Below are 25,481 nucleotides of genomic sequence, written 5' to 3' on the forward strand. Positions count from 1 at the left end.
TTAGAAAGCTCGCCACTGGGGCTGACAGTGCCCACTACCTCAATGTTAAAAAGGTCACCCAGCAAAGTGGGAAGAGACTGGTAACTAGCTCTTGTGAGACAGACTCCACACTACAAGCAGAGCTGGACTGGTAATATGACAGGTTATGAGCTACTGTGCACCCACCCTAAAGTGTGTGGAAGAAGTGGTTGATAAAGTTGGGCAGGCAAATGTAAAAAGGTGGACTGGTTGGAATGGACTGGTTCTTATATAGCGCCTTTCTACTCTTCTGAGCACTCAAAGCGCTGAAAAGCACTTTGAGGTGGAGCTGAAAAGCTAAGAGAGAGATAATAAAAAGAAACTAGAAATAGGTTTAATAAGGAAATAGATGAATGGACATCATTAGGAAAGGATAAATAAAATGAATGGATACATGCACATCTTTGCTCTGAAAAACAAATGGCATTTGGAAGGTTACTGCATTTGGAAAATCACTGCATGTATATCTTATATCCTCTAGTTTGTATTTCTCACCTAACCACATTCTGTTCTTGTGCTTTTCACATATTCTTAGGATATTCAAAAGTCATGCTGTCTCCTGAAGGTCCGCCCCCTGGGAGCCTTGTCCTCCGTTTTGTCTCATTGGAAGCTTCAGTTATATACATATACTCCTAGGACCTGGCGTCCACATGTGGACATCACATTTTGGGTTATTTAGACCAAAATACTCAATTTTGCTCTATAAGGGCCAGATATCTACTTACGAGGACATTATCCTGCTACTGTTCTATCGAAAGTTTAAACGAATATCCTCATATGTGGCTCTGATGTTTCTTAGAAACAAAAATTAGGTAAAATTTAAAAAAAAAAAAAAAAAAAAAAGTGGTAATTCTTTGTTTTTAAATTCATCGAGTCCCAATATGCCCAAATATCAAAGAGAAATTAAAAATGCCGTGAAAGAGTTCGGGTCTTAGCGCGGATTGACGCGAGGTTAGCTCGTTAACGCGCCGTCCAGACTGTGTCTGCTTCTGCAGACTGTGACACAACCAACTAGCTAATATTGTAGTACTGTCTTATATGTACCTGAGATGACGGAAGATAAAGCCAGTGGGGATGCGTGTTAAATCTCCCTTCTTTCATAGTTTTATGTCTTATTAACTAATGAGACTGAAAATAGTCTTATTCTAAGACATGTCTCATTAACATCACTAAGTGATGTCCACTTAGTAAATTATGTTCCACATTAGAGGAAAAACAGGATACTGAAGGACTACCTGCTGACTGATAAGCATGTGTTGTCCTTGAGTTCAGCGGTGAGGCCTGAGTTATGAAAGAGTTGAAAAGGTGATGGCGAGAACACCTCAAGCCTTTGTAAACCTGTGATGATGTCACAGTGACATCTTTATCTTTTATAAACTATGGTCCTTCTTCTTTATTTATGTATTGTTGAGCAATGTTCTAGACAAATGCACAGCACGTAATATCCTATGTAATATTAATATTATGTTTTCCTTGTTGTCTAACAGACGGCCCAGCAGCAGCAGAAACCATATTATGAAAAATAAAGCATACCAACTCAATGCCCACACAGTTTTATTCAGTGATGTCTGCAGTGTTTCCACGTTGTCTCCTCAAATGTAGCAAATGGAAACATACATTTGTTCTACCCTCAGTGGCATACTTCACTCCCCAAACCTGCCTCTGTGCTCACTCTCATCATCTAAAGCTCAGTTCTGTTCTGTTCACACAAAGATGTAGTTATGAATACACACACACACACACACACACACACACACACACACACACACACACACACACACACACACACATCTCTACAGATTTTTGCTGTGGCAAAGCTGTTCATGAAAAGATTAGCAGGAGTTTTGAGCACCTGCAGGATTGAAAGCATGCTGATGACCGTGACAGGATACTGTCCATATGCCACAAGCTGCGCACACTATACTCACTCATACACACATCCACACGCACACATGTGTGCAGGCTTCAGTGAAAGGTGAAGGAGTGTATCAGATTATTGCGACAGGCAGTGAATGAAGATGTTGGGCTGTTCAGCCATGGTGAACTTTCACACACACACACACACACACACACACACACACACACACACACACACACACACACACACACATATAGTTGGTTAGAAGCTCAGAGATGCAGATGGTGAGACTATCATGACCTGCTGTGCTCTCAGGGATCCAATGCCAGAGCAACAACACAGAAACCCAGAAATGTGATTATTGACTCAAACACAGTGCTTGCAGTCGACTCCAGTATCTCCAGCCAACAGACAGATGTCTCTTTAACATGTCTAAGACTGGATAATAGTATTGTGATAACCATACTCAGATTAATGCCAGATAAGGCTGAAAGTAACTGTGATTGTTTGAGTGGTCAGATCAGTTGATCATAGAGAAGTTGTGGCTGTTTTTTCACCCGATCAATGAAAGCACAGAGAATATTAGCATTTCATCATAATCTGGTTGATGTACTGCATGGTTGATTATCAAAAGGAGAAGCCCAATGCAAATGGTCTAATAAAAGGTTAGTTTTAACTAAACTTGTTCAAACTTACAAGAACACAAATGTCCAAAAGTCTATGCAAACAAAACAGGAACCAAAGAAAAACACAAGTGGAAATGGGACATGGGAAAGAATAAAGGCAGGGAGACGAGTAAAAAACATAAGAAACGATTTGCTTAGCACTTTTCTAGTCCTACTGAAAAGTGAGCACCAAGGCCACATTTAACCGTGCAAACATACAGTGTTTTGTTTTATACTTTCTAGGTATTTTTTCTACCTCACATCCATAGCCAATTTAGAATGGCCTAACTTGTCTTTGGACTATGGGAAATAGCCAGAGAATGCAGAGGTCATCCACAGAGCCACAGGGAGAACTTGCAAACTCCACATAGGTGCACTATTGTGCTGGTTACACAAGCCACTTATAAAATAAGACTGGAAGTAACAACAAAGAGAGGGACATAGGTAAAGACAGGGAAGATAACAGGACTTGGAAAAAAAAAGAATAAGAAACACCAGCAATTAGCCAAGGAGAAAACATGCCACAGAGAAGCCAACATGCATGAAACTGTGGAGCACGTTTTTACAACGCTGTGATTGCAGCCATTCCCCAGCTCTCTGTGAATGGGACTCATGGCCATTGATCAGTGGTTGTTGATCAATGGTCATGAGAATTTGCATAATTATGATTAAGGAACTGACCTCCCAGCCCATCGTTCCTTCAGTGGGCTGGTTTCAGTCATTATGCAAATGTCCTGTTTATAAGATTGAAACCTGCAGTCAGCTGAGACTGAAGACGTCACCTGATGATGACGAAACGTTTCTCCCACAAAACGCTTCGTCCAGATGAACAGAATCAACTTTTGGAGATGTAGAGCACATTGCATAAACAAGTAGTGTTGTGAAGCCTGCTTTAAAAATGTAACAGGTCATAGTATACCACCCCATAAAAATATTTAAATTAACTTTTAATATTTGATTACTTTTGAATTTTGAATGTAAGACTTGAAAGTGAACAGTAAAGCAGATGTGTCCTCTAAATTCAGGACATATTTACCAATGTAAACAAGCTGTATTGTCTACACATCGTCATGCTAGGTCAGCTTTCTGAATTCACAAGGATACTGACTTTATATAGCACAGTACCTGAGAACTGATCCATGAAATTTGGTGGCAATTCTTGAAATTTTTATATTTTTCCATTTTCAAAATAGTGCAGGGAGTTAGTCCGCAAATGTGAAGGCTTTGGAAACAGCATTTAACCCCTTAATGGAATCTAACAGTGGCATCAACATGATTCATGAGAAGAACATACTGATTAAATGTTTGCATTCAGGGCTGGAGTCCAGTATGTTACATTCCTATCAGAAGAAATGAAACCAGCTGCATATCAATGGTGCATATTTGAAATGTTATGCTGTAAAATCTGACAACAGCAGCCGGGCCAAGTCATCTGCTATGTAATCCTCTATACACACAGTACACATAGGATTATTTCGCAGAGTTAATTGGTATTTTGCAGAAAACAAACACTTATAGCATCACTGAGCACACACTGTAGACAGGAGAATAAGTTCTTGTTAAACCCAACTACTACATGCATAGTCTGCAGTGAATAACAATTAACACAGAACGGTGGGTGCCGCATTAGTGTGAATACGCTGAGGTGGAAGAGCAACTGTCCTCTGTTTAAAAGGCAGCTTTAAGTAAGGTGCCAGGTGTTTTATAATTAGAGAGTCAATAGAACCAATCTCTCAAAATGCAAAGATAACTGCCTTCATCCTTACTGATATATGTGAATTGACAAGCATTTAAATATAAAAAGACACTGCTCAAAGACAATGGTTTCACACTTTCTAATAAAGCTAATAATATTAGCTATAATAATAATGCCCATACATTTACTCATTTCTTCCACAGCTATAAAGTTATCAGTCATTTCAAATAAACCTACAAACAAAGCTCCCACATGGAAATAACAGCAAACCAAGCTTTAGTCTTTTAAACTGAAAAACAGCAGACATGTCCTCTCTGGGTCTCAAGTTATTTTTCCTTTATTCTACATCAGTTTTTACCGTTCTTAAATCTAGCAAAGGAGGAGGGCGAGGAGGCCTTGCTGGTGTTAACACACAGTTATGCTTCCTAACTAGCTGGTGTTATCGTGGCATTATCAAGCCCACAGCCCATTTTGTCTGTTTCACGAATGATTGTGCCACAATGTTTGACTTTTTTTTATTATCTTTGTCACATCATTAGAACGACACTGAACTGCCAAAGTGTACCCCGCCTCTTGCTCAGTGATAGTTGGGATAGGCGCTCTGCCCATTGATCACAATTCATCTAAAAACAGAGAACTTTGAGAACCTTTCTTGGTGCAGTATTCCAGGGCACTGGATTAATGCAGTGCTTCAACCAGCAGTAAAAGCTAAAGCCTGGTTCTATGTTAGAACATTTCTTAACATCAAAGAAACACTGTTAATGAATTAAATGTTGTCTTAAATAACTCTCAAGCACTTCATGGTAGATCAAACCCTAACGCCATTCCCTCCTCGAGCAAATGGAGTAAAAAAGCTGGCACTGGATCAAAATTGACAGGCAGTCTTCTCTAATGCTGCGAATCATAAATTACAGCCCTGCTACTGAACGTCAAGGTTAATTCCCTCACCCAGTGTGATGAAATGATTCCACATGACACCTTCAATTGATGCTTTTGGAGGCCTGCCCACCAGAGGAGATCCCTGTCACACAGGCTTTTAATAAAGGACATAAAGGAAAACGAAAGTGGCATGACAATAGTAACCATGAAAATGACTTCATTCTTGTATAATTCACTGCAGCACTGCCTTCTTTTGTTAATAATTATTCTTTTTGGTGGTGACTGAGAAATAGACATTGAACAAAGTAAAAATGATAAAACTCTTCTTTCTGTCTCTCAGAACATTCAAAATTCTTCATCGAGACAATGAAAATATGTATAGAGTTTGCACAGCCAAGCTATGATTTTTGCTGCAGATACATAATAAGTCTGGTACATAGCCATCTGTCAAGATTAAGTACCAATCAGCACCACTGGTTCAAATGCCCTTCTTAACACTCACCATCCTCACACTACCATCCCTCCTCTTACCTACCCTTTCTTCTCTCACCTCCCTCCTGCTACCCAGTGTGTTTTGTTTCTGTGCCCAAATGTTTGGAACACATAAAAAACAACAATAGCAAGTCTACAAGAGTGGTGTGGTTTTTTAACTCCCAAATATGAATATGAACTTTAAATTCATACCATCACTGAATGTTTTGTGGCAAACAAGTAGCACAAAATCTCCTTTTCTCCTCTAGAATTGGGCATGGTGGACAAGGTCCATGGCATGGCTGGATCATTCTGTCATGGTAGTCAGACATAACTCAAATGCAGGACTCAAAGGTTTACAATCAGACGTGTGTTTATTTACAACGTGGTCACCAGGTGCTATATACAACAGTGGGAGGAAAGGGCTCCAGGGAATACAGAGGAAGGCACACAAGTCCAGACTTCACACTCTTCACTTGACAGTCATTTACAGAAATACACGCTCATCACAGTCCAAGGCCACAGGGAATAATCCAGGTAGGTCTGTGCCAGGAGAAGGAAGTACACGTTAGAACACGTGAACATGAGAAAGATAAATAGAGATGGTACGAGAGCCAAGGGTACACTGAGTAGATTAAGCACAATGATCCAGAGACAATTAAGCAATGGCTTTGAAGATGATGATGATTTGCAGGTGTCTGAATGTCAGCAGGTGAGTTGGCCAAGGGCAGGGAACCAGCAGGGAGGACCACAGGTAAACAAAAGAGGTGAGAGAAGGAGACAGAGGGGGAGAGAGAGAGACAACAACAAACTCTGGTAGGAAGTCAGGGAGGACTGGGGTACGATGACGTGGCAATTTTCTTTTATTGTTTTGTTTTTGTTTGTTTTTTTCAAATTGTGTATGAGTGTGTGTGTGTGTGTGTGTGTGTGTGTGTGTGTGTGTGTGTGTGTGTGTGTGTGAGAGAGAGAGAGAGAGAGAGAGAGATTGAGAAAGAGAGACATTGTTAACATTGTATGTATGCCTGGAATAGATTTTAGTAATTTTTGCTAATGTATGACTGTAAGCAACTAGCCTGGTACCAAGTATAACATTAACATTCTTGTTGTTTTGCTTATTTTATTGGCTGAGAATAAGCCAGTAGCTGTGGAATCTGGATGGTGGTGGGTTCTTTTCCCCACTCCCTTTGTTGTACAGCAACCTGAGTGTAAAGTTGTTTTTAATTGCTTTATATTGTAAGGTAAAGACAAAGAAAACCCCAACAGTCATATGAACTCCCTATGAGTAAGCGCTTTGGCGACAGAGGGAAGGAAAAAGAAAAAAATGGGTTTTAACAAAAAGGGCTTCTCACTCTTACTAAACTTGTCACGGTCGGACGGTCCTCCCTGGACGACCTGCTTGTTGTGTGTGTGTGTGTGTGTCTCCTTTTTTCCTTCGCCCCTCCCTCCGGGTCCGTCTATGTTTAGGAGCCGTGCTTTCGGGAGAGTGAGAGTGTGGCGACCCCTGACCCGGAAGTGTCTCCGCTCAGCTGCTGACACACCTGCACCTAATCTTCCACTCAGCTGCCACTAATCATCCCCGTTTGGGCTGAGGTATTTAACGGTGTGTCCAGACGGCAGTCGACGCTGGATTGTACTCGAAGCTCGGTAGTAAAGTGTGCTCGTTATTGGTGACGTAGCTTTAGCCGGCTAGCCTTCTCATCTATTGTTGTCACCCGTCCATTAGGAGCAAGAAGTACGGAGCGGAGGGTTGGAGAGAAGGGCTCCCTAGGATTATCACTCGGGAGGAGAAGCACATTCGGATTACTACTGGGGAGACTCACCTGCACCACTACTGGGAACTTGGAGAAAACCACTGTTGGACTATTACACTTCTTTCATGTTTGAGACTGTTTTTGAGCACTGTAAATAAAAGCACTGTCTGCTTTGCATCCAGAGCTCCGCGACTGAGTCCATATTTCCCCATTACTCGTGACAAAACTGCTGCAGTGCTCAATATATACTGTGAATAAGAAATTACAAGAAACATTTACAACAACTATTTACAAATACTCTTAGCTCAAAACAACATATATTAATTACAAATGGCTCACGTGTTACGAAAAAGACCATCGCTCAGGATTCTCACAGAAATGATCAGAACTACAAACAACTAGCTGCTTTGTTGGTTGTAGAGGAGACAAGGAGAGAGGCAAGGTGGCTGTCAGCTGGAGATTAAGAAGCTGCTGTCCATTCAATCATCCAATCCGGACTTCAAGAGCTTTCTTGAGTCAGCCAATCACAGCCACACCCATACACCCAGCCTGGAGGGAGGAGATAAAAAATACACACACCCACACACACTCCAATGGGAGGAGCCACACATCAAAACAGGCAGCATGTGATCACAAACCACAACATTTCATGGAATCATAACATTTCCCCCCCCACCCAAAAATTGAACATTTCGCCCTTAACGAAATGCTGGATTCATCACCTAGATAGAGCATCAGCCATGACACTTTCTAAGCCTTTCTTGTAACGGCAGAGGTCTTACACTGTGAAAATCTGGGGGTGAAGCTGGTTGTGTTTTCTAAGGAGCTGTCTTATAGTCATTTTCTGATGGTTTCCACTGCCTCAATTGTAGGTATGCAAATGAAGAGAGAAACCACATCAAAGAACGCTATGGTTTCACCTGGATAAAGTGTAGGTTTCTGGACATCTTTTGTGAAGTCGGTGGAGTTTTTGATGTGACTGGGGGTGTTCCCCACAAGGGGTGCTAGGATAGTGACAAGGTGTTTGGAAATGTTCTAGGTGGCTGAGTTTATACTGCTAACAATGGGTCTGAGTGGGATTCCTTCTTTGTGGATCTTTGGAAGTCTGTAAATACAGGGTATAGCATCCCCGTTTTAAGGCTTCATTGGTATTGTTGTCACTGAGCAGTGAAGTAATTTTTGTGTCATAGTCCATTGTGTTTAGAACAACAGTGTACCTTCCCTTGGTAATATGGTGATGTTTTGGTGTTTGCTCGGGGATGTGAGGGCCTTGTTTTCGTTTTTATTGTGTTTAAGCTCCTTAGATGACGATGACCTAGATGACTGTGAACATTCACAGACAACACCTTCAACACACCACGCTCCTCCTTGCCATAGCATTTGTGTTGTGCCTCATCAATCTTGAGTTGTTTAAGTTGTTTATGTTCAAGAAAGGACTTTATAAAAGATGGACGATGTGGCCCCACTTCCTTCCATTGTACAAAAATAAAGCTTAAAGGTTTCATAGAAGTGTAATTTGTTCTATTTAGTTGTATTTTTACTCAGTTGTATATAGTATTTGTATTTGTATTCTATTTTTATCTTATTGTATATTTATTTTATTTTATTCTACTGTATATAGTATTTTATTCTATTCTGTACAGTTGTGTACTGTATTTATTCTTATTGTATTCTAATTTTTGCCTCATAACTTTTGCACTGTCCACTTCCTGCTGTGACAAAACAAATTTCCCACGTGTGGGACTAATAAAGGTTATCTTATCTTATCTTAATAAGGCGCGTGCACACGCAGCGGCTTCTCTCTCTCCCAAACAAACTACTTTTTCGTGTTTTTCGTCCTGTAAGTTGCAGTGTTTTTGTAAGTCTTTGTCGCGTCTATCTGTGTGCAAGCGAGGATATGCCCGAACACTTCTTCTCGACATCGGCAGAGACAAACTTTTTAAGTTAAACTCTGTGGACATCGAGAAGCTGAAAGATCTGGGTCTGCTCCGAAGGCCTACTCAATCACCGACCCCCACTCCTGCACTTCGCCCACAATGGATGCGCCTCAAGCGGTGTGAGAGGAAGCAGAAGAGGGGTAAGCGCGGTGGCATCTGAGCTAGGCTAGCGGCTAGCCCACACAAACCCGCCATCCCCTCTATCGTTCTGGCCAACGTACGCTCGCTAGAAAATAAACTGGACGACATCCGACTGCTACGTTCATCTCAAAGGAATGTAAAGGACTGCTGTGCTTTTGTGTTCACGGAAACATGGCTTAGCGACAGTGTCCCGGACCGCGCCATTCAGCTCGACCAGCTAACATGCTACCGTGCTGACAGAGTCATCGTCGCGGGAGGTAAGACCCGCGGGGGAGGACTTTGTGTTTACATCAATGATGCCTGGTGTCGCGATGCTGCTGCGGTCTGCAAACACTGCTCACCAGTGCTGGAGTGTATGGTTATTAAGTGCCGGCCATTCTATCTACCGAGGGAATATACAGCCATACTACTGTGCGATGTGTACATCCCTCCCTCCTCCAATGTCAACAACAGGAGTGAGGCACTGAATGAACTGTACCAGCACATCAGTGAGCAGCAGACAGCCCATCCTGATGCTTTTCTCATCCTGGCTGGGGATTTCAATCATGCAGACTTAAAGTGCGTGTTTCCAAAAATACAACAACACATAGACTTTCCAACAAGGGGAAATAACACACTGGACTTTGTTTACACCACCCAGAGAGGAGCCTACAAAGCTTTTCCCCTCCCCCACCTCGGCGCCTCAGACCATATCACTGTCATGCTAATGCCTGCTTACAGACCGCTCGTTAAAACCACCAAACCGGTTCGTAAGCGGATACAAGTGTGGCCAGAAGGGTCTTCAGAGGCTTTACAGGACTGCTTTAACACCACAGACTGGAACATGTTTAAGCAGGCTGCCACCTATAACAACACCACTGACCTCCAGGAGTACGCAGAGACTGTTACAGCCTACATCAACAAGTGTATTGAGGATGTAACAGTCACGAAAACCATAACTGTCCGGGCCAATCAAAAACCATGGATGACAGGAGAGGTCTACAGGCTGCTGAAAGCTCGGAATGTTGCCTTCAGAGATGGAGACGAGGCGAGCCTGAGGACAGCTAGGGCCAACCTTTCCCGTGGCATCAGAGAGGCTAAGAGACAGTACTCCAGGAAAATATCTCATCACTTCAAAGACAGCAGAGACTCACAGAGCCTGTGGCGGGGCATTCAGACCATCACAGATTACAAGCCCCCACCACAGACCTGTGATAGCACTATCCCCCTGCTGAACGAGCTGAATACTTTCTTTGCTCGCTTTGAAGTCCAAAACAGCACCACTGCACAGAAGACCCCACCCCCTCCTGGTGACCAGGTGATGACTCTGTCACCGGACAGCGTGAGGAGATCCCTCAGCAGGATCAATGCACGTAAAGCTCCGGGTCCTGACAACATTCCTGGTCGTGCTCTGAGAGACTGTGCAGTGGAACTCACTGATGTCTTCACAGACATCTTCAACATATCACTCATCCAGGCTGTCGTCCCCACATGTTTTAAAGCCACCACAATCATTCCGGTTCCAAAAAAGTCATCTCCCTCCTGCTTTAATGACTACCGTCCTGTTGCACTTACTCCCATCCTGATGAAGTGCTTCGAACGACTAGTCATGCAACACATCAAGTCTGTCCTGCCCCCCTCCCTGGATCCCTTCCAGTTTGCGTATCGGCCCAACCGCTCAACCGATGATGCCATCTCCACTGCACTCCACTCAGCACTCACACACCTGGACAAAAAAGACTCGTATGTTCGAATGCTGTTCATAGATTTCAGTTCAGCATTCAACACTATAATCCCCCAACAGCTCACTCAAAAACTGGTCCAGCTGGGGCTCAACACCTCACTGTGCAACTGGCTGTTGGATTTCCTCACCGGAAGACCTCAAGCAGTACGGGTCGGCAGTAATACATCCAGCACCATCATTTTAAACACGGGGGCCCCGCAGGGATGTGTGCTGAGCCCCCTCCTCTTCACTCTGCTGACCCATGACTGCACTCCATCATATAGCTCCAACCTCTTCATCAAGTTTGCGGACAACACAACGGTGGTGGGTCTCATTAGCAACAGGGATGAGACCGACTACAGAAGTGAGGTGAGACGCCTGGCCACGTGGTGTGTTGACAACAATCTCTCTCTGAATGTGGAGAAGACAAAGGAGATTGTTGTGGACTTCAGGAGAATGCACACCCAACATGCTCCTCTGACCATTGACGGAGCGTCTGTGGAGAGAGTGAGCAGCACCAAGTTCTTGGGTGTGCACATCACAGAGGATCTCTCCTGGACGTACAACACCACAGCACTGGCCAAGAAATCACAGCAGCGTCTCTTCTTTCTCCGCAAACTAAGAAGAGCAGGAGCACCAGCCCCCATCATGTACACTTTCTACAGAGGCACCATCGAGAGCATCCTGTCGAGCTGCATCACTGTGTGGTTTGGAGCCTGCAATGCGTCCTGTCATGGAACCCTCCAACGCATGGTGAGAGCTGCAGAGAGGATCATTGGTGTCTCTCTCCCCTCCCTCCAGGACATTTACAGCACCCGTCTCACTAAAAAAGCCCTTTGCATAGCGGCTGATCCCACGCACCCAATGCAAAGCTTCTTCAAGCTGCTGCCGTCAGGGAGGAGACTGCGGAGTCTCCAGGCCAGGACCAGCAGGCTGAAGGACAGCTTCATCCATCAGGCTGTCAGGAAGCTTAACTCCCTCCCGATTCTGCCCCCTCTCCCCTCTCTCCTCCACGGTCTCACTGAACTCTGTCACACACACACACACACACACACACACACACACACACACACACACACACACACACACACACACACACTCTGACTCACTCACTGGCCTGCACCAGTTACCAGTCACTTTGTGGAGCATTGGACTGCCATTACCTCATACGACTTTGTTGTTATACTATCTCTTACCGTACATTACTAAATCTCCATTTGCACTATTTGCCTATTTGCACTACTCTGCCTGGTTTACACTCAATGTCATTTACCCTTACCTGAATATTGTATATTGTATATTGCATAGCTTTCTTGTTAATTTGTATTGTATTTATTTATTTAAATTTTTACTTTTTAATTATTTTATTTGCATTTTTTAATCACTCTCTTTATTTAAATGTTCATTTGCTATTTCATCTAGGGTTTGAGAGTAACGAAATTTCTATTCTCTGTATGTCCTGTACATGTGGCAGAATTGACAAATAAAGTTGACTTTGACTTTGACTTTGATAACATGATCCAACATCCAGATTATTATCAACAGCTACATTAATCCTGGGGGAAAACAAGTGAGGGAAACAATCAGGACCAAGCTGGCTTTCATCACTACTGCCTGTGCCAGATGTTCTGCTGACTCACGGATAGAGAGACCCACTGAGGCCTGTCCCAGAAGATGGAGAAACCCAGCACTTTATGAACACCTTGATTTTGACCTTTGCTTTGTGTAATGGATTTTTACATAATGATGTAACTCAGCCCTGTTGAAAGTCCATCCATTCATCTTCTTCCACCTATCTGAGGCAGTAACCTAAGCAGAGAAGCATGGACCTGCCTGTAGCTCAGGAGGTAGAGCTGGTGACCTGCTCTACCTGGTGGTTTGATCCCTGGCTGCCCCATTCTGCATGCCAAGTATCTTTGGGCATGCTCTACGGCATGCTCAAACACATTCATCAGAGTATGAATGTGTTTGAATGCTTAGATAGAAAGCACTTAAAGCATAGAAGAAAGTTCTTGTCACGGATTGCCGGGGCAAGCCGTGTGGAATTGTAGAAAGGGACCAAAAGGCGGCAGCTCTGGTGCAGGTGAGTGTTTATTCACAGAGGTGGGTAAGTACAAACAACGGTGGCAACAAAACATGAAACTGGAAACCTAAACTGGGTAAACTAATAAGACAAACCAGAAACGAGGATGCAGGGAGGTCCGGAGAAATACATGCGGGAAGACGCAGGGAGACCGAGGGGAAACAACACAGATGAACCAGCAATTACTATGACAGAAGACACAACTTAAATACACTCAGAGAACACAGGGAGATTACACACAGGTGGGAACACAGCTGGGAGTGATCACGTGACGAGAGTAGGGAGATAAACTGAAACACTCACATAAGACGCAGACCTTCACAATAAAACAGGAAACACATACACGCAATGACATAACACACCAACTTAACACAGACTGGGGGACACAGAACATAGGAACATGAACCATGAAACAGAAGAGTATAAACACCCAAGGTAACCAAAACCACAGAATAGGGGAGAGCGGGGTAAGTTGTCACACGGGTAAGTTGTCACACTGTTCATAACTCCAACACTAGAGGCTCTATCTCAAAAATGAAATAGCCACTTTGTGTGACTTCTTCTTCTATAGTCAACCTCCTGTTCACATGTGGTCAAGACTGCTCTAATCTGAGGTGAGCACATCTTTTTTATTTTTTTGACCTAAAAGGAAAAATAAATCACTTTAAATTTTCTTCAGTACAACTTTGTTAGGTATAGATGTTACAGATTATTATTTTACACAAAATAGAGGAGACATTAACGTGTCTTTTGATACTTCAGCTGATGTGCTATGTTGAGCTAACCCTGACATTTAGCCAAAATTAGCATAAATGTCAGTTTGGGGCAAGTTGTCTCATTAACTTTGGGGCAAGTCGTCACATGTGACAACTTGCCCCAGTACAAATAAATGCTCCAAAAAATTGTGATATTGTAATTCATTTGTATTTGTAATAAGGTTTTTGAAGAAAGGAAGGAGAGGCAGGAATTAAGGAAGGAAGGAAGAAAGTAAGATGGTTCGAAATTATCAACGAAAGACAGAGCGTGGCAGAACACCACCTGACATTATGTTAAAGGCAGTCAGGCAGGTAAAGATGCAGAACAAATCAATCACAAGTACAGCAAAGGATTTTGACATAAATTACCGCACTGCAATTACTGACAGCGGACTACCAACTCCAGAGGACATCCAGCCATATCCAAAAGCTGGCCGCCGAAAACCATCCAGCAAAGGAAGAAAACGATGCAAATCAGCAATTCTAACCGACACGCCAGTGAAGCAGCAACTAGAAAAAGAAAAGAATAAGGCTGAATCTAGCAAAAAGCTGTTTCAAAAGAGGGACGCGAGGGGGGAAAACATCTGGACCTATGAAGAACAACGCAGCTAAAAGAAGAAAAATAATTCAAGAGTCATCATCAGATGATGAAGAGTGCTTCTGCCTTGTCTGTGTGGAGCCATTTTCAAACAGTCGTCCAAAAGAGACCTGGGTAAAATGCGTGAAATGCAACAAATGGGCCCATGATGCTTGCACCTCAGGCCAGGCAATTTATGTGTGCCAGAATTGTGACTATGAAGTTGAGTCTGTTTTGTTCAGAGGATAAACATGTTAAGTAAAGCAAGTTATTTGCAGCATTCCATTCAGTTATGATGGATTTATGTGCAAGCCAGAGAACATTTGAGTTTAAAGTTCAAACTAAAGTTTTCTTTCTACTTAATGTTTTGATTAAAATGTGTATTGGATTGAAATAATTGTTTTTTTCCAAATTCTCTTGGCATAATTGTTCAAATTTCCAGTTTTGGTTTGAATTTAACAATTAAAATCAATAATCATAATTAAGTATTTGTGTTCATATTTTAAGATAATCTAGTGTGACAACTTACCTGCCGATGGGGCAAATTGTCACAAGTGCACATTCTCCATTCAACAGTCTACAACTCCGTAATGAGATAAGATATGAAAATGTAATGAATACATCATATGTGCCCGAGACTTCCGTCTTTCATTTGGTGAAACATTTATTACGTTGTGATGTATGGTGCTCAGTAAAAGTTAGTCAGTGTGAAGAGTGTGACAACTTACCCCGCTCTCCCCTACTAATAAACTAAACAAACATGGAGTCGCAGACTCCGGATCATGACAGGACCCCCCCCTCAAAGGCTGGCTCCAAACAAAACACGAGACCCAACCCAAGAAAACCAATGAAACGAAACACACCACAGCCCAAGAAAAACGGAGTCCAAAACAGAAAAGTTCAGGGGGCCGACAGCACAGGAGTCCAAACAGTTCAGGGGGCCGGCCGTGCGGACGGCAACGGCGGCGACGTGGACACAGTTCGGGGGGCCGGCCGTGCGGACGGCAACGGCGGTGACGTGGACACAGTTCGGGGGGCCGGCCGTGCGGACGGCAACGGCGGCCACTCAGGCGATGGCGGTCCGGGGGCCGGCCGTGCGGAAGGCAACGGCGGCCACTCAGGCGAAGAGGGTCCGGGGGCCGGCCGTGCGGAAGGCAACGGCGGCGACGAGGGAGACGACGGAGCAGTTCAGGGGGCCAACCGCGCGGAAGGCAACGGCGGCGACGAGGGAGACGACGGAGCAGTTCAGGGGGCCGACCGCGCGGAAGGCAACGGCGGCGACTCAGGCGATGGCGATCCGGACCAGGCGAAGCACAGGCAGAGGCCGGACCAGGCGAAGCACAGGCAGAGGCCGCACCAGGCGAAGCACAGGCAGAGGCCGGACCAGGCGAAGCACAGGCCGGGGCCGGACCAGGCGAGGACGAAGACTCGGATGAAGCCGGACCAGACGAGGACGAAGACTCGGATGAAGCCGGACCAGACGAGGACGAAGGCTTGGATGAAGCCGGACCAGACGAGGACGAAGGCTCTGAGGCTGGACCAGACGAGGCTGAAGGCTCTGAGGCTGGACCAGACGAGGCTGATGATGATGATGCTGCAGCAGGCGAGGATGATGATGATGTTGCAGCAGGTGGCTGAACGGGCTCCTCGGACCCTCCAGCCGACGAGGAAGGCTGCTGGACGGGCTCCTCGGGCCCTCCAGCGGACGAGGCATGAGGCTGGACGGGCTCCTCGGGCCCTCCAGCGGAGGCAGGAGGCTGAACGGGCCCCTCGGACCCTCCAGCGGAGGCAGGGGGCTGAACGGGCCCCTCGGACCCTCCAGCGGAGGCAGGAGACGAAGGCCGGAGCGGTCCCTCGGACCCTCCAGCGGAGACTAGAGACGAAGACCGGAGCGGTCCTACGGACCCTCCAGCAGAAGTCATCACTAAGCCAGCAGTCATGGAGGCCACTAGCTGACACAACGGCGACTGGCAATGCACTGAGCACTGGCTCTGCCCAGGCAACACTGACATGGTGCAGTTCTCAGGTGGCTGCTTAAACTTCAGGGGTCCAGAATTAGCTGGGGACTGAGACCTAGCCTCTGGGGAAGCCCCGGAGCGGCAAACTGTGCCAATGGCGGCTAAACTATGAAAAGCACCTTGAGTTGAAATTAGACTTTCTCCCTGCATGGAGTGAATGAGTGAAACTGGTAATACTGGAGCCAGAGCTACGGGTAGCGGGGGCACTGGAGCTACTGGGGCCTGCGCTACAGGCGGCACTGGAGCTACCGGAGACTGAACTGAGGGGGACACCGGAGACTGAACTGAGGGGGGCACCGGAGACTGAACTGAGGGGGGCACCGGAGACTGAACTGAAGGAGGCACAGGAGACTGAACTGAAGGAGGCACAGGAGACTGAACTGAAGGAGGCACAGGAGACTGAGCTGAGAGGAGCACTGGCTGCGGGGAAGCTAACTGAGCTGAGAATGGCTGCGGGGGAGCTAACTGAGCTGCCAGTAGCTGCACAGGCGATAAGCAGCTCGCGTTGACATCCGCCACACAAAACGCAGCCCCTGAATGAACAGTCATGCAGTCCGAAAATGAAAAAGAGTCCTCACTCACCACAGCCGGCGATTTAGAAGCCCGAACGTCCGGCTGTGGGGTGGCGCGCTTGCGGCGCGATCTGCGTTTCCTCCCCGCAGACGGCTCCGACGGGCCGGGCAAGATCACATCCGGCGAGTCGGGCAGCGAGGCAGGAGTGGCTGAGAGAAGGTGGGGTGTGTGCCGGAGAAAAGCCTGCACGGTCGGAGGAAGCGAAGTTAGAAGCCATGGCAGGCCGGAAAAGAGCCGTTGTAGCCGACTTTCCACGGCGCGGCGAAGCTCCTCTGGAGGGTCCTCAAGCCACAGCCCGAGGAGAATCTCCACGTTATATGTAACGTCGTCCCGGAGCTCCTCGGACGGATTTACTGCCGCTGGGTCCATGGTGGCTGGTTCGTACTGTCACGGATTGCCGGGGCAAGCCGTGTGGAATTGTAGAAAGGGACCAAAAGGCGGCAGCTCTGGTGCAGGTGAGTGTTTATTCACAGAGGTGGGTAAGTACAAACAACGGTGGCGACAAAACATGAAACTGGAAACCTAAACTGGGTAAACTAATAAGACAAACCAGAAACGAGGATGCAGGGAGGTCCGGAGAAATACATACGGGAAGACGCAGGGAGACCGAGGGGAAACAACACAGACGAACCAGCAATTACTATGACAGAAGACACAACTTAAATACACTCAGAGAACACAGGGAGATTACATACAGGTGGGAACACAGCTGGGAGTGATCACGTGACGAGAGTAGGGAGACAAACTGAAACACTCACATAAGACGCAGACCTTCACAATAAAACAGGAAACACATACACGCAATGACATAACACACCAACTTAACACAGACTGGGGGACACAGAACATAGGAACATGAACCATGAAACAGAAGAGTATAAACACCCAAGGTAACCAAAACCACAGAATACTAATAAACTAAACAAACACGGAGTCGCAGACTCCGGATCATGACAGTTCTTGTGTGAATGGCTGAATCTGGCATGTTGTATGATGCACTGTAAGTGCTTGAGTGCCTGCGTTGGGAAAGTAGAAAAGTGCTATAAAAGAATCAATCCACTTGCCTCCCTCTCCCCAGCCACTTCCTCCAGCTTGTCTTGGGGAACACCAAGGCGTTGTCCTGGTTCTGCCTCAGGGCCTCCTCCCTGTGGGACATGCCCGGAACACCTCACACAGGAGAATTCCTTGTCAGATGAACTACCCCAACCTTCTCCTTTCAAGGTTGTGGAGTAGCGGCTCTACTCTGAGCCCCTCCTGAATAGCTGAACACCTCACCTTAAGGGAGAAGCCAGCCACCCTTCGGAGAAGGCTTATTTCCACTGCTTGTACTTATACTCTCATTCTTTCGGTCACTCCCCAAAGCTCATGACCATAGGTGAGGGTGAGTACATAGATCTACTGGTAAATCGAGAACTTCGCTCTTATGCTCAGCTCTCTCTGCACCACGGTGAAGATGAAGCCAACAGAACCACATCATCTACAAAAAGCAGAGACAGGATTCTGGAACTGGAAGCCTTCCACCACTTGGTTATAGCTAGAAATTCTGTTCATAAAAATTATGAACAGAATCGGTGACAAAGGGCAGCCCTGGTGGAGTCCACTGCACACCGGGAACAGGTCTGACTTATTGCTGTCTATGTGAAAAAGACTCTTGCAATGGTTGCATAAGGATCGAATGGCCAGTAGCAATGGGCCAGAAACCACATACTCCCTCCCAAGTATGTGGAATGCCTTCTCCAAATCCACAAAACACATGTAGACTGGTTGGTCAAATTCCCATGACCCCTAAGTATCCTTGAGAGGGTAAAGAGCTTGTCCAGTGTTCCACAACCGGGACGAAAACCACATTGTTCTTCCTATATCAGGCATGGCAGGCACCAACCTGGTGGCTGCAACTCAGCAGCTTCAGCAATGCAGATGCTGAACATGGTCCATTTGAACTCAATGTCCCCATTCTCCTTCAGGATACTGCTGAAGCTCTGCCAGAGGAGAAGTTGAAAATTTTGTGGACCGGGGTCTCTGCCAAATGTTCCCAGCACACCCCAATTATACATTTAGGCACCCCAGGTCTGTCCAGCATCCTCCCTAGCCACCTGATCCAACTCACCACCAGGTGGTGATCATTTGACAGCTTAGCACCTCTCTTCACTTCCAGAGTGTCCAGAACATATGGCCACTCCAAGACTCCAAGAAAGCTGGGTGCTGTGGTTCAGCACATTGGCACAGATAACAGTCTGGACCCAACAGTGTTATTTGAGTGATGTTAGATAAAAGATTAGCACTGTTGACTCAGACCTCATAGTTGGGAAAACAGTGATAATGGATGGGTGCTGAAAGGTGGAAGACGTGGTGCAGGCCGGGTGCTGGTGGTTGGACGAGCAGTGATGTTGGCTGATGGAGGAGAAGCAGTGTTGACTGAAGCTGGCTGGGAGCTGAAACATTTAAATGAGTCCAAATGATTCCATTGCTACAGCTAATGGACTTTTTTCTCTTTCTAAAAAATTGCTTGTTACTGTCACATTAGAGGGCACCGTGAAATTCTGTCAATAATTACACATTTAACCTAGCAATCTGTCCATTTTGCAATTGTCAGTTTGAGGAAAACAAACAAAACTTTGAGGGAGAATTATTCTGTAATTTTCACTAATCAGCATATTTTTTGTGTTTTATATATATTAAAACATCACACAAAAGCTGAAGGTAATAACTTTGATTTGAATCAGTTTTTCGCGAGCAAGCTAAAGCCATATGGTAGAAAGGTTGAAATATTTATAAAGAGGCCAGTTGGGTGTTATTATCTCACTAGTCCTGGGGTTGAGCCCCAGAGTATGAGAAGTATTTTTGCTGCTAGGCATATTAAGGTATTAATATTTTTTTGTTTATTTGTTGGCTGAACAGTTTGTGTTGAGCCATACATAAACAGTCAACCCAAGGAAGTATGGCGTCTATGGTCTGTTGTCTGCCAAAATTGATCTCACAGACTTTGTACCCCTGGCAATCCAGGGGTATACATTTATTTATTACTGATTAATTAATTAATTAATTGTTTTTTTTATTTTAGATTTTTGTATGTATTATTTTCATGTCATCCTCCCACCGTCTCCTCCCACCGTCCAAAGACATGCAGCTTGTGGGGATAGGTTAATTGGATAATCCAAATTGCCACTAGGTGTGAATGTGCGAGTGAATGTGAGTGTGAATGGTTGTCTGTCCCTATGTGTTAGCCCTGCGACAGACTGGCGACCTGTCCAGGGTGTACCCCGCCTTTCGCCCTATGACAGCTGGGATAGGCTCCAGCGCCCCCCGCGACCCTGAAAAGGATAAGCGGAAGCGAATGGATGGATGGATCATCCCCATGTGAATGAAATGTTGAATTCTCCTTTTGTGTTTGTTTCACATGCCATAATCAGTGTACATTGCCTGAACGTAACTTAACTGGGGATTTAAGCTTCAGCAGAAAATCTACATTGTAACCTGTGGTGTAACTTTGAATCTCTACGATCCCTACGCTGTCATCTATTCACCTCCCTGAAAATGTGAGTCGGGTTAACGCAGCACACAACTCCTGTAATTGGTCTGTTCAGCAACATTGATTCCTGTTTTGCATTTGAGGCTTTTTTGCCGCAAAAAGCTGATGGTGTATTGTCATCCATTGTACATCTACTAAAAATCTCCTGGTGACCTTGACCCACAAGGTCAGAGGTCACGTTTTCTGAAAATCATGTGGATTCAATAACTCTGAGTGACTCTGAGCAAGCACAGAGTGACCTTACTTCCTACAGGGAGTGCAGAATTATTAGGCAAGTTGTATTTTTGAGGAATAATTTTATTATTGAACAACAACCATGTTCTCAATGAACCCAAAAAACTCATTAATATCAAAGCTGAATGTTTTTGGAAGTAGTTTTTAGTTTGTTTTTAGTTTTAGCTATTTTAGGGGGATATCTGTGTGTGCAGGTGACTATTACTGTGCATAATTATTAGGCAACTTAACAAAAAACAAATATATACCCATTTCAATTATTTATTTTTACCAGTGACACCAATATAACATCTCCACATTCACAAATATACATTTCTGACATTCAAAAACAAAACAAAAACAAATCAGCGACCAATATAGCCACCTTTCTTTGCAAGGACACTCAAAAGCCTGCCATCCATGGATTCTGTCAGTGTTTTGATCTGTTCACCATCAACATTGCGTGCAGCAGCAACCACAGCCTCCCAGACACTGTTCAGAGAGGTGTACTGTTTTCCCTCCTTGTAAATCTCACATTTGATGATGGACCACAGGTTCTCAATGGGATTCAGATCAGGTGAACAAGGAGGCCATGTCATTAGTTTTTCTTCTTTTATACCCTTTCTTGCCAGCCACGCTGTGGAGTACTTGGACGCGTGTGATGGAGCATTGTCCTGCATGAAAATCATGTTTTTCTTGAAGGATGCAGACTTCTTCCTGTACCACTGCTTGAAGAAGGTGTCTTCCAGAAACTGGCAGTAGGACTGGGAGTTGAGCTTGACTCCATCCTCAACCCGAAAAGGCCCCACAAGCTCATTTTTGATGATACCAGCCCAAACCAGTACTCCACCTCCACCTTGCTGGCGTCTGAGTGGGACTGGAGCTCTCTGCCCTTTACCAATCCAGCCACGGGCCCATCCATCTGGCCCATCAAGACTCACTCTCATTTCATCAGTCCATAAAACCTTAGAAAAACCAGTCTTGAGATATTTCTTGGCCCAGTCTTGACGTTTCAGCTTGTGTGTCTTGTTCAGTGGTGGTCGTCTTTCAGTTTTTCTTACCTTGGCCATGTCTCTGAGTATTGCACACCTTGTGCTTTTGGGCACTCCAGTGATGTTGCAGCTCTGAAATATGGCCAAACTGTTGGCAAGTGGCATCTTGGCAGCTGCACGCTTGACTTTTCTCAGTTCATGGGCAGTTATTTTGCGCCTTGGTTTTTCCACACGCTTCTTGCGACCCTGTTGACTATTTTGAATGAAACGCTTGATTGTTCAATGATCACGCTTCAGAAGCTTTGCAATTTTGAGACTGCTGCATCCCTCTGCAAGATATCTCACTATTTTTGACTTTTCTGAGCCTGTCAAGTCCTTCTTTTGACCCTTTTTGCCAAGGGAAAGGACGTTGCCTAATAATTATGCACACCTGATATAGGGTGTTGACGTCATTAGACCACACCCCTTCTCATTACAGAGATGCACATCACCTAATATGCGTAATTGGTAGTAGGCTTTCGAGCCTATACAGCTTGGAGTAAGACAACATGCATTAAGAGGATGATGTGGACAAAATACTCATTTGCCTAATAATTCTGCACTCCCTGTAATCTGGGGCTACCATCAATCTAGTGATCTAAACAAGTACACAATCCTGTTATTCAGTAGTGATCTCTCCAGAATTAAACAATCATGGCTTTCAATGTCTTTTTATTAATTCCAAAGTAGTGTAATCTGGGGAAGTAATGACGTAGAATTCAGTTTCTGGGTCAAAACTCTCCTGATTCAATATGCCGCAATGCTGTGTTCCTCATTGCCTTAACAGGGATCTGAATTTTTTTTAAAAACACACTAATTAGTCATTTTACTGTTTTGACGAAATGGCTCCATCTGATAAGGTTACATTACAATTCTCTAGTGTTTGAAGAGGCATGTAAAATTAGCATAATTTTTTACTTCCTCTCCGTGAATCGCTACCTTATCGTGGTGGAGGGGTTTGTGTATCCCAGGGATCCCAGGGGCTATGTTGTCTGGGGGCTTTTGCCCCCTGGTAGGGTCTCCCATGGCAAATTTGTCCTGGGTGAGGGACCAGACAAAGAGCGATTCAGAAGACCCTTATGAAGAGAACATCGAGGGAACAGTTTACCCTGCCCGGGATAGGGTTACTGGGGCCCCGCCCTGGAGCGGAGCCAGGCCCGGGGAGGGTGCCCGAGGGCGAGCGTCTGGTGGCCGGGCCTTAGTCCATGGGGCCCGGCCGGGCACAGCCCGAAGAGGAGACATGGGCCCATCCTCCCGCAGGCCCACCACCCGCAGGAGGCACCATAGGGGTCGGGTGCATTATGTGCCGGGTGGCGGCCAGGAGCCGAGGCCCTGGCGGACTGATCCCCAGCTGCCAAGACTGGCAATAGGGACATGGAATGTCACCTCTCTGGTGGGGAAGGAGCCTGAGTTAGTGCGTGAGGTTGAGAGGTACCGGCTAGATATAGTCGGGCTTGCCTCTACGCATGGCTTGGGCTCTGGAACCAGTCTCCTGGAGAGGGGCTGGACTCTGTCTCAGTCTGGAGTTGCCCTTGGTGGGCGGCGGGCTGGGTTGGGTATTCTAATATCCCCTCGGCTTGCTGCCGGTACGTTGGGGTTTTTCCCAGTGGATGAGAGGGTTTGTTACCTGCGCCTTAGGGTCGGGGAATGGGTCCTGACTGTCATCTGCGCTTATGCACCAAGTGGCAGTTCAGAGTACCCAGCCTTCTTAGAGTCCCTGGGGGGGGGGGGGGGGGTGTGCTGGAAGGTGCTCCACCTGGAGACTCTGTTGCCCTCCTGGGAGACTTCAATGCTCACGTGGGTAACGACAGCGAGACCTGGAGGGGCGTGATTGGGAGGAACGGACTCCCTGATCTGAACCCGAGGGGCGTTTTGTTATTGGACTTCTGTGCAAATCACAGTTTGGCCATAACGAACACCTTGTTCGAACATAAGAGTGTCCATAAGTGCACGTGGCACCAGAACGCTCTAGGCCGTAGGTCGATGATTGATTTTGTAATCGTATCACCAGACCTGCGACCATATGTTCTGGACACTCGGGTAAAGAGAGGGGCTGAGCTGTCAACTGATCACCACCTGGTGGTGAGTTGGATCAGGTGGCGGGGGAGGACGCTGGACAGACCCGGTGCACCTAAACGCGTAGTGAGGGTGTGCTGGGAACATCTAGCAGAGGCCCCAGTCCGCGAGATCTTCAACGCACACCTCCGGCAGAGCTTCAACAGCATTCCGAGGGAGACTGGGGACATTGAGTCCGAATGGACCATGTTCAGCGTCTCCATTGCCGAAGCTGCTGCATTGAGCTGCGGCCGCAAGGTGGTTGGTGCCTGCCGTGGTGGTGATCCCCGAACCAAATGGTGGACACCAGAGGTGAAGGGAGCCACCAGGCTGAAGAAGGAGTCCTATCGGGCTTGGTTAGCCTGTGGGACTCTGGAGGCAGCCGACAGGTATCGACAGGCCAAGCGGAATGCGGCTCGGGCAGTGGCTGAAGCAAAAACTCGGGTGTGGGAGGAGTTCGGAGAGGCCATGGAAAAAGACTTTCGTACTGCCTCGAAGAGATTCTGGCAAAACGTCAGGCGTCTCAGGAGGGGAAAGCGGTGCTCAACAATGATGAGACAAACTATAGGACAAAGGTGCAACAACTAGAGTCATGGTGCCACGACAATAACTTGGTCTTAAACACCAAAAGACCAAGGAGATCATTGTAGATTTCCGGAAGAGGGGTCATAACAACCATCTGCCTCTCTTCATTGGCAGTGAGGCGGTGGAGAGGGTGAGCAGTTTTAAATTCTTGGGGGTAACTGTGACCGAGGACCTGTCCTGGGGCAACCATATCACCTCAGTTGTACGGAAGGCCCAACAGCGCCTCTACTACCTGAGGAGACTGCGGAGCGCACACATTCTCAGATCTCTGATGTTGAACTTCTACAACTGTGCCATCAGCAGCGTTCTGACGTATGGATTTCTAGTGTGGTTCCCCAGCTGCACCAAGGCCGATCAGCAAGCACTCCAGCGGGTGGTGAAAGAAGCTGGCAGAATTATTGGAACAAGTCTGCCAGAGATCAGTAATATCTTCCCCACTCGCTGTCTGAGGAGGGTGCACAGTATCCTGTGGGACCAACATCACCCTGCGCGCCACCTTTTCCATCTGCTGCCCTCAGGGAGAAGGTACAGGTCTATACAGGCCAGAACATCCAGACTGGCCAACAGCCTGTATCCACAGGCTGTGAGGCTCCTGAACTCTCTGCCCCCCTCTCACGGACAATAACCATATCCAACTTCTTAATAGCAATGAACTGGTCTGCATTGGTGCATCATATCTTTATTCTCTTCCCCCTCCTGCCCCCCCCCCTCTTTCTTAAATAGATAACTATCATATCTGATATCATATCTCACAGTACAATAATATTGAATGGGTTGCATTGTTGTATTTTGTCATGTTTCTCAGGTCTTTGTCTGAATTTCTACGAACATTATTGCTAAGGATTGTCTTATTGCATTGGAGTCACACTGGGTTAAATATGTACACTTGGGTTTTAAGGGGTATTTTTTTTTTTTTTTTTTTTTGGGTTGTATGGAAGCCCCAA

The 25,481-nt window shown here is 46.0% G+C and overlaps 1 long non-coding RNA gene across 1 annotated transcript; it reads right to left on the reverse strand.

The window, feature by feature from the left end:
• Positions 1-5,981: 5,981 nt before the first annotated feature.
• Positions 5,982-7,903, reverse strand: LOC146554260 (uncharacterized). Its single transcript, XR_014889514.1, has 3 exons — positions 7,678-7,903; positions 7,408-7,586; positions 5,982-6,130 (listed from the first exon to the last, which is right to left on the reverse strand). It is a non-coding gene; the product is annotated as an uncharacterized LOC146554260 (long non-coding RNA).
• Positions 7,904-25,481: the final 17,578 nt, after the last annotated feature.

This window comes from Mchenga conophoros, linkage group LG18 (assembly GCF_057382185.1).
Source record: "Mchenga conophoros isolate Kocher_MC1m ecotype Shallow Benthic linkage group LG18, M_conophoros_male_GT1.1, whole genome shotgun sequence".
Taxonomy (NCBI): Eukaryota; Metazoa; Chordata; class Actinopteri; order Cichliformes; family Cichlidae; genus Mchenga; species Mchenga conophoros.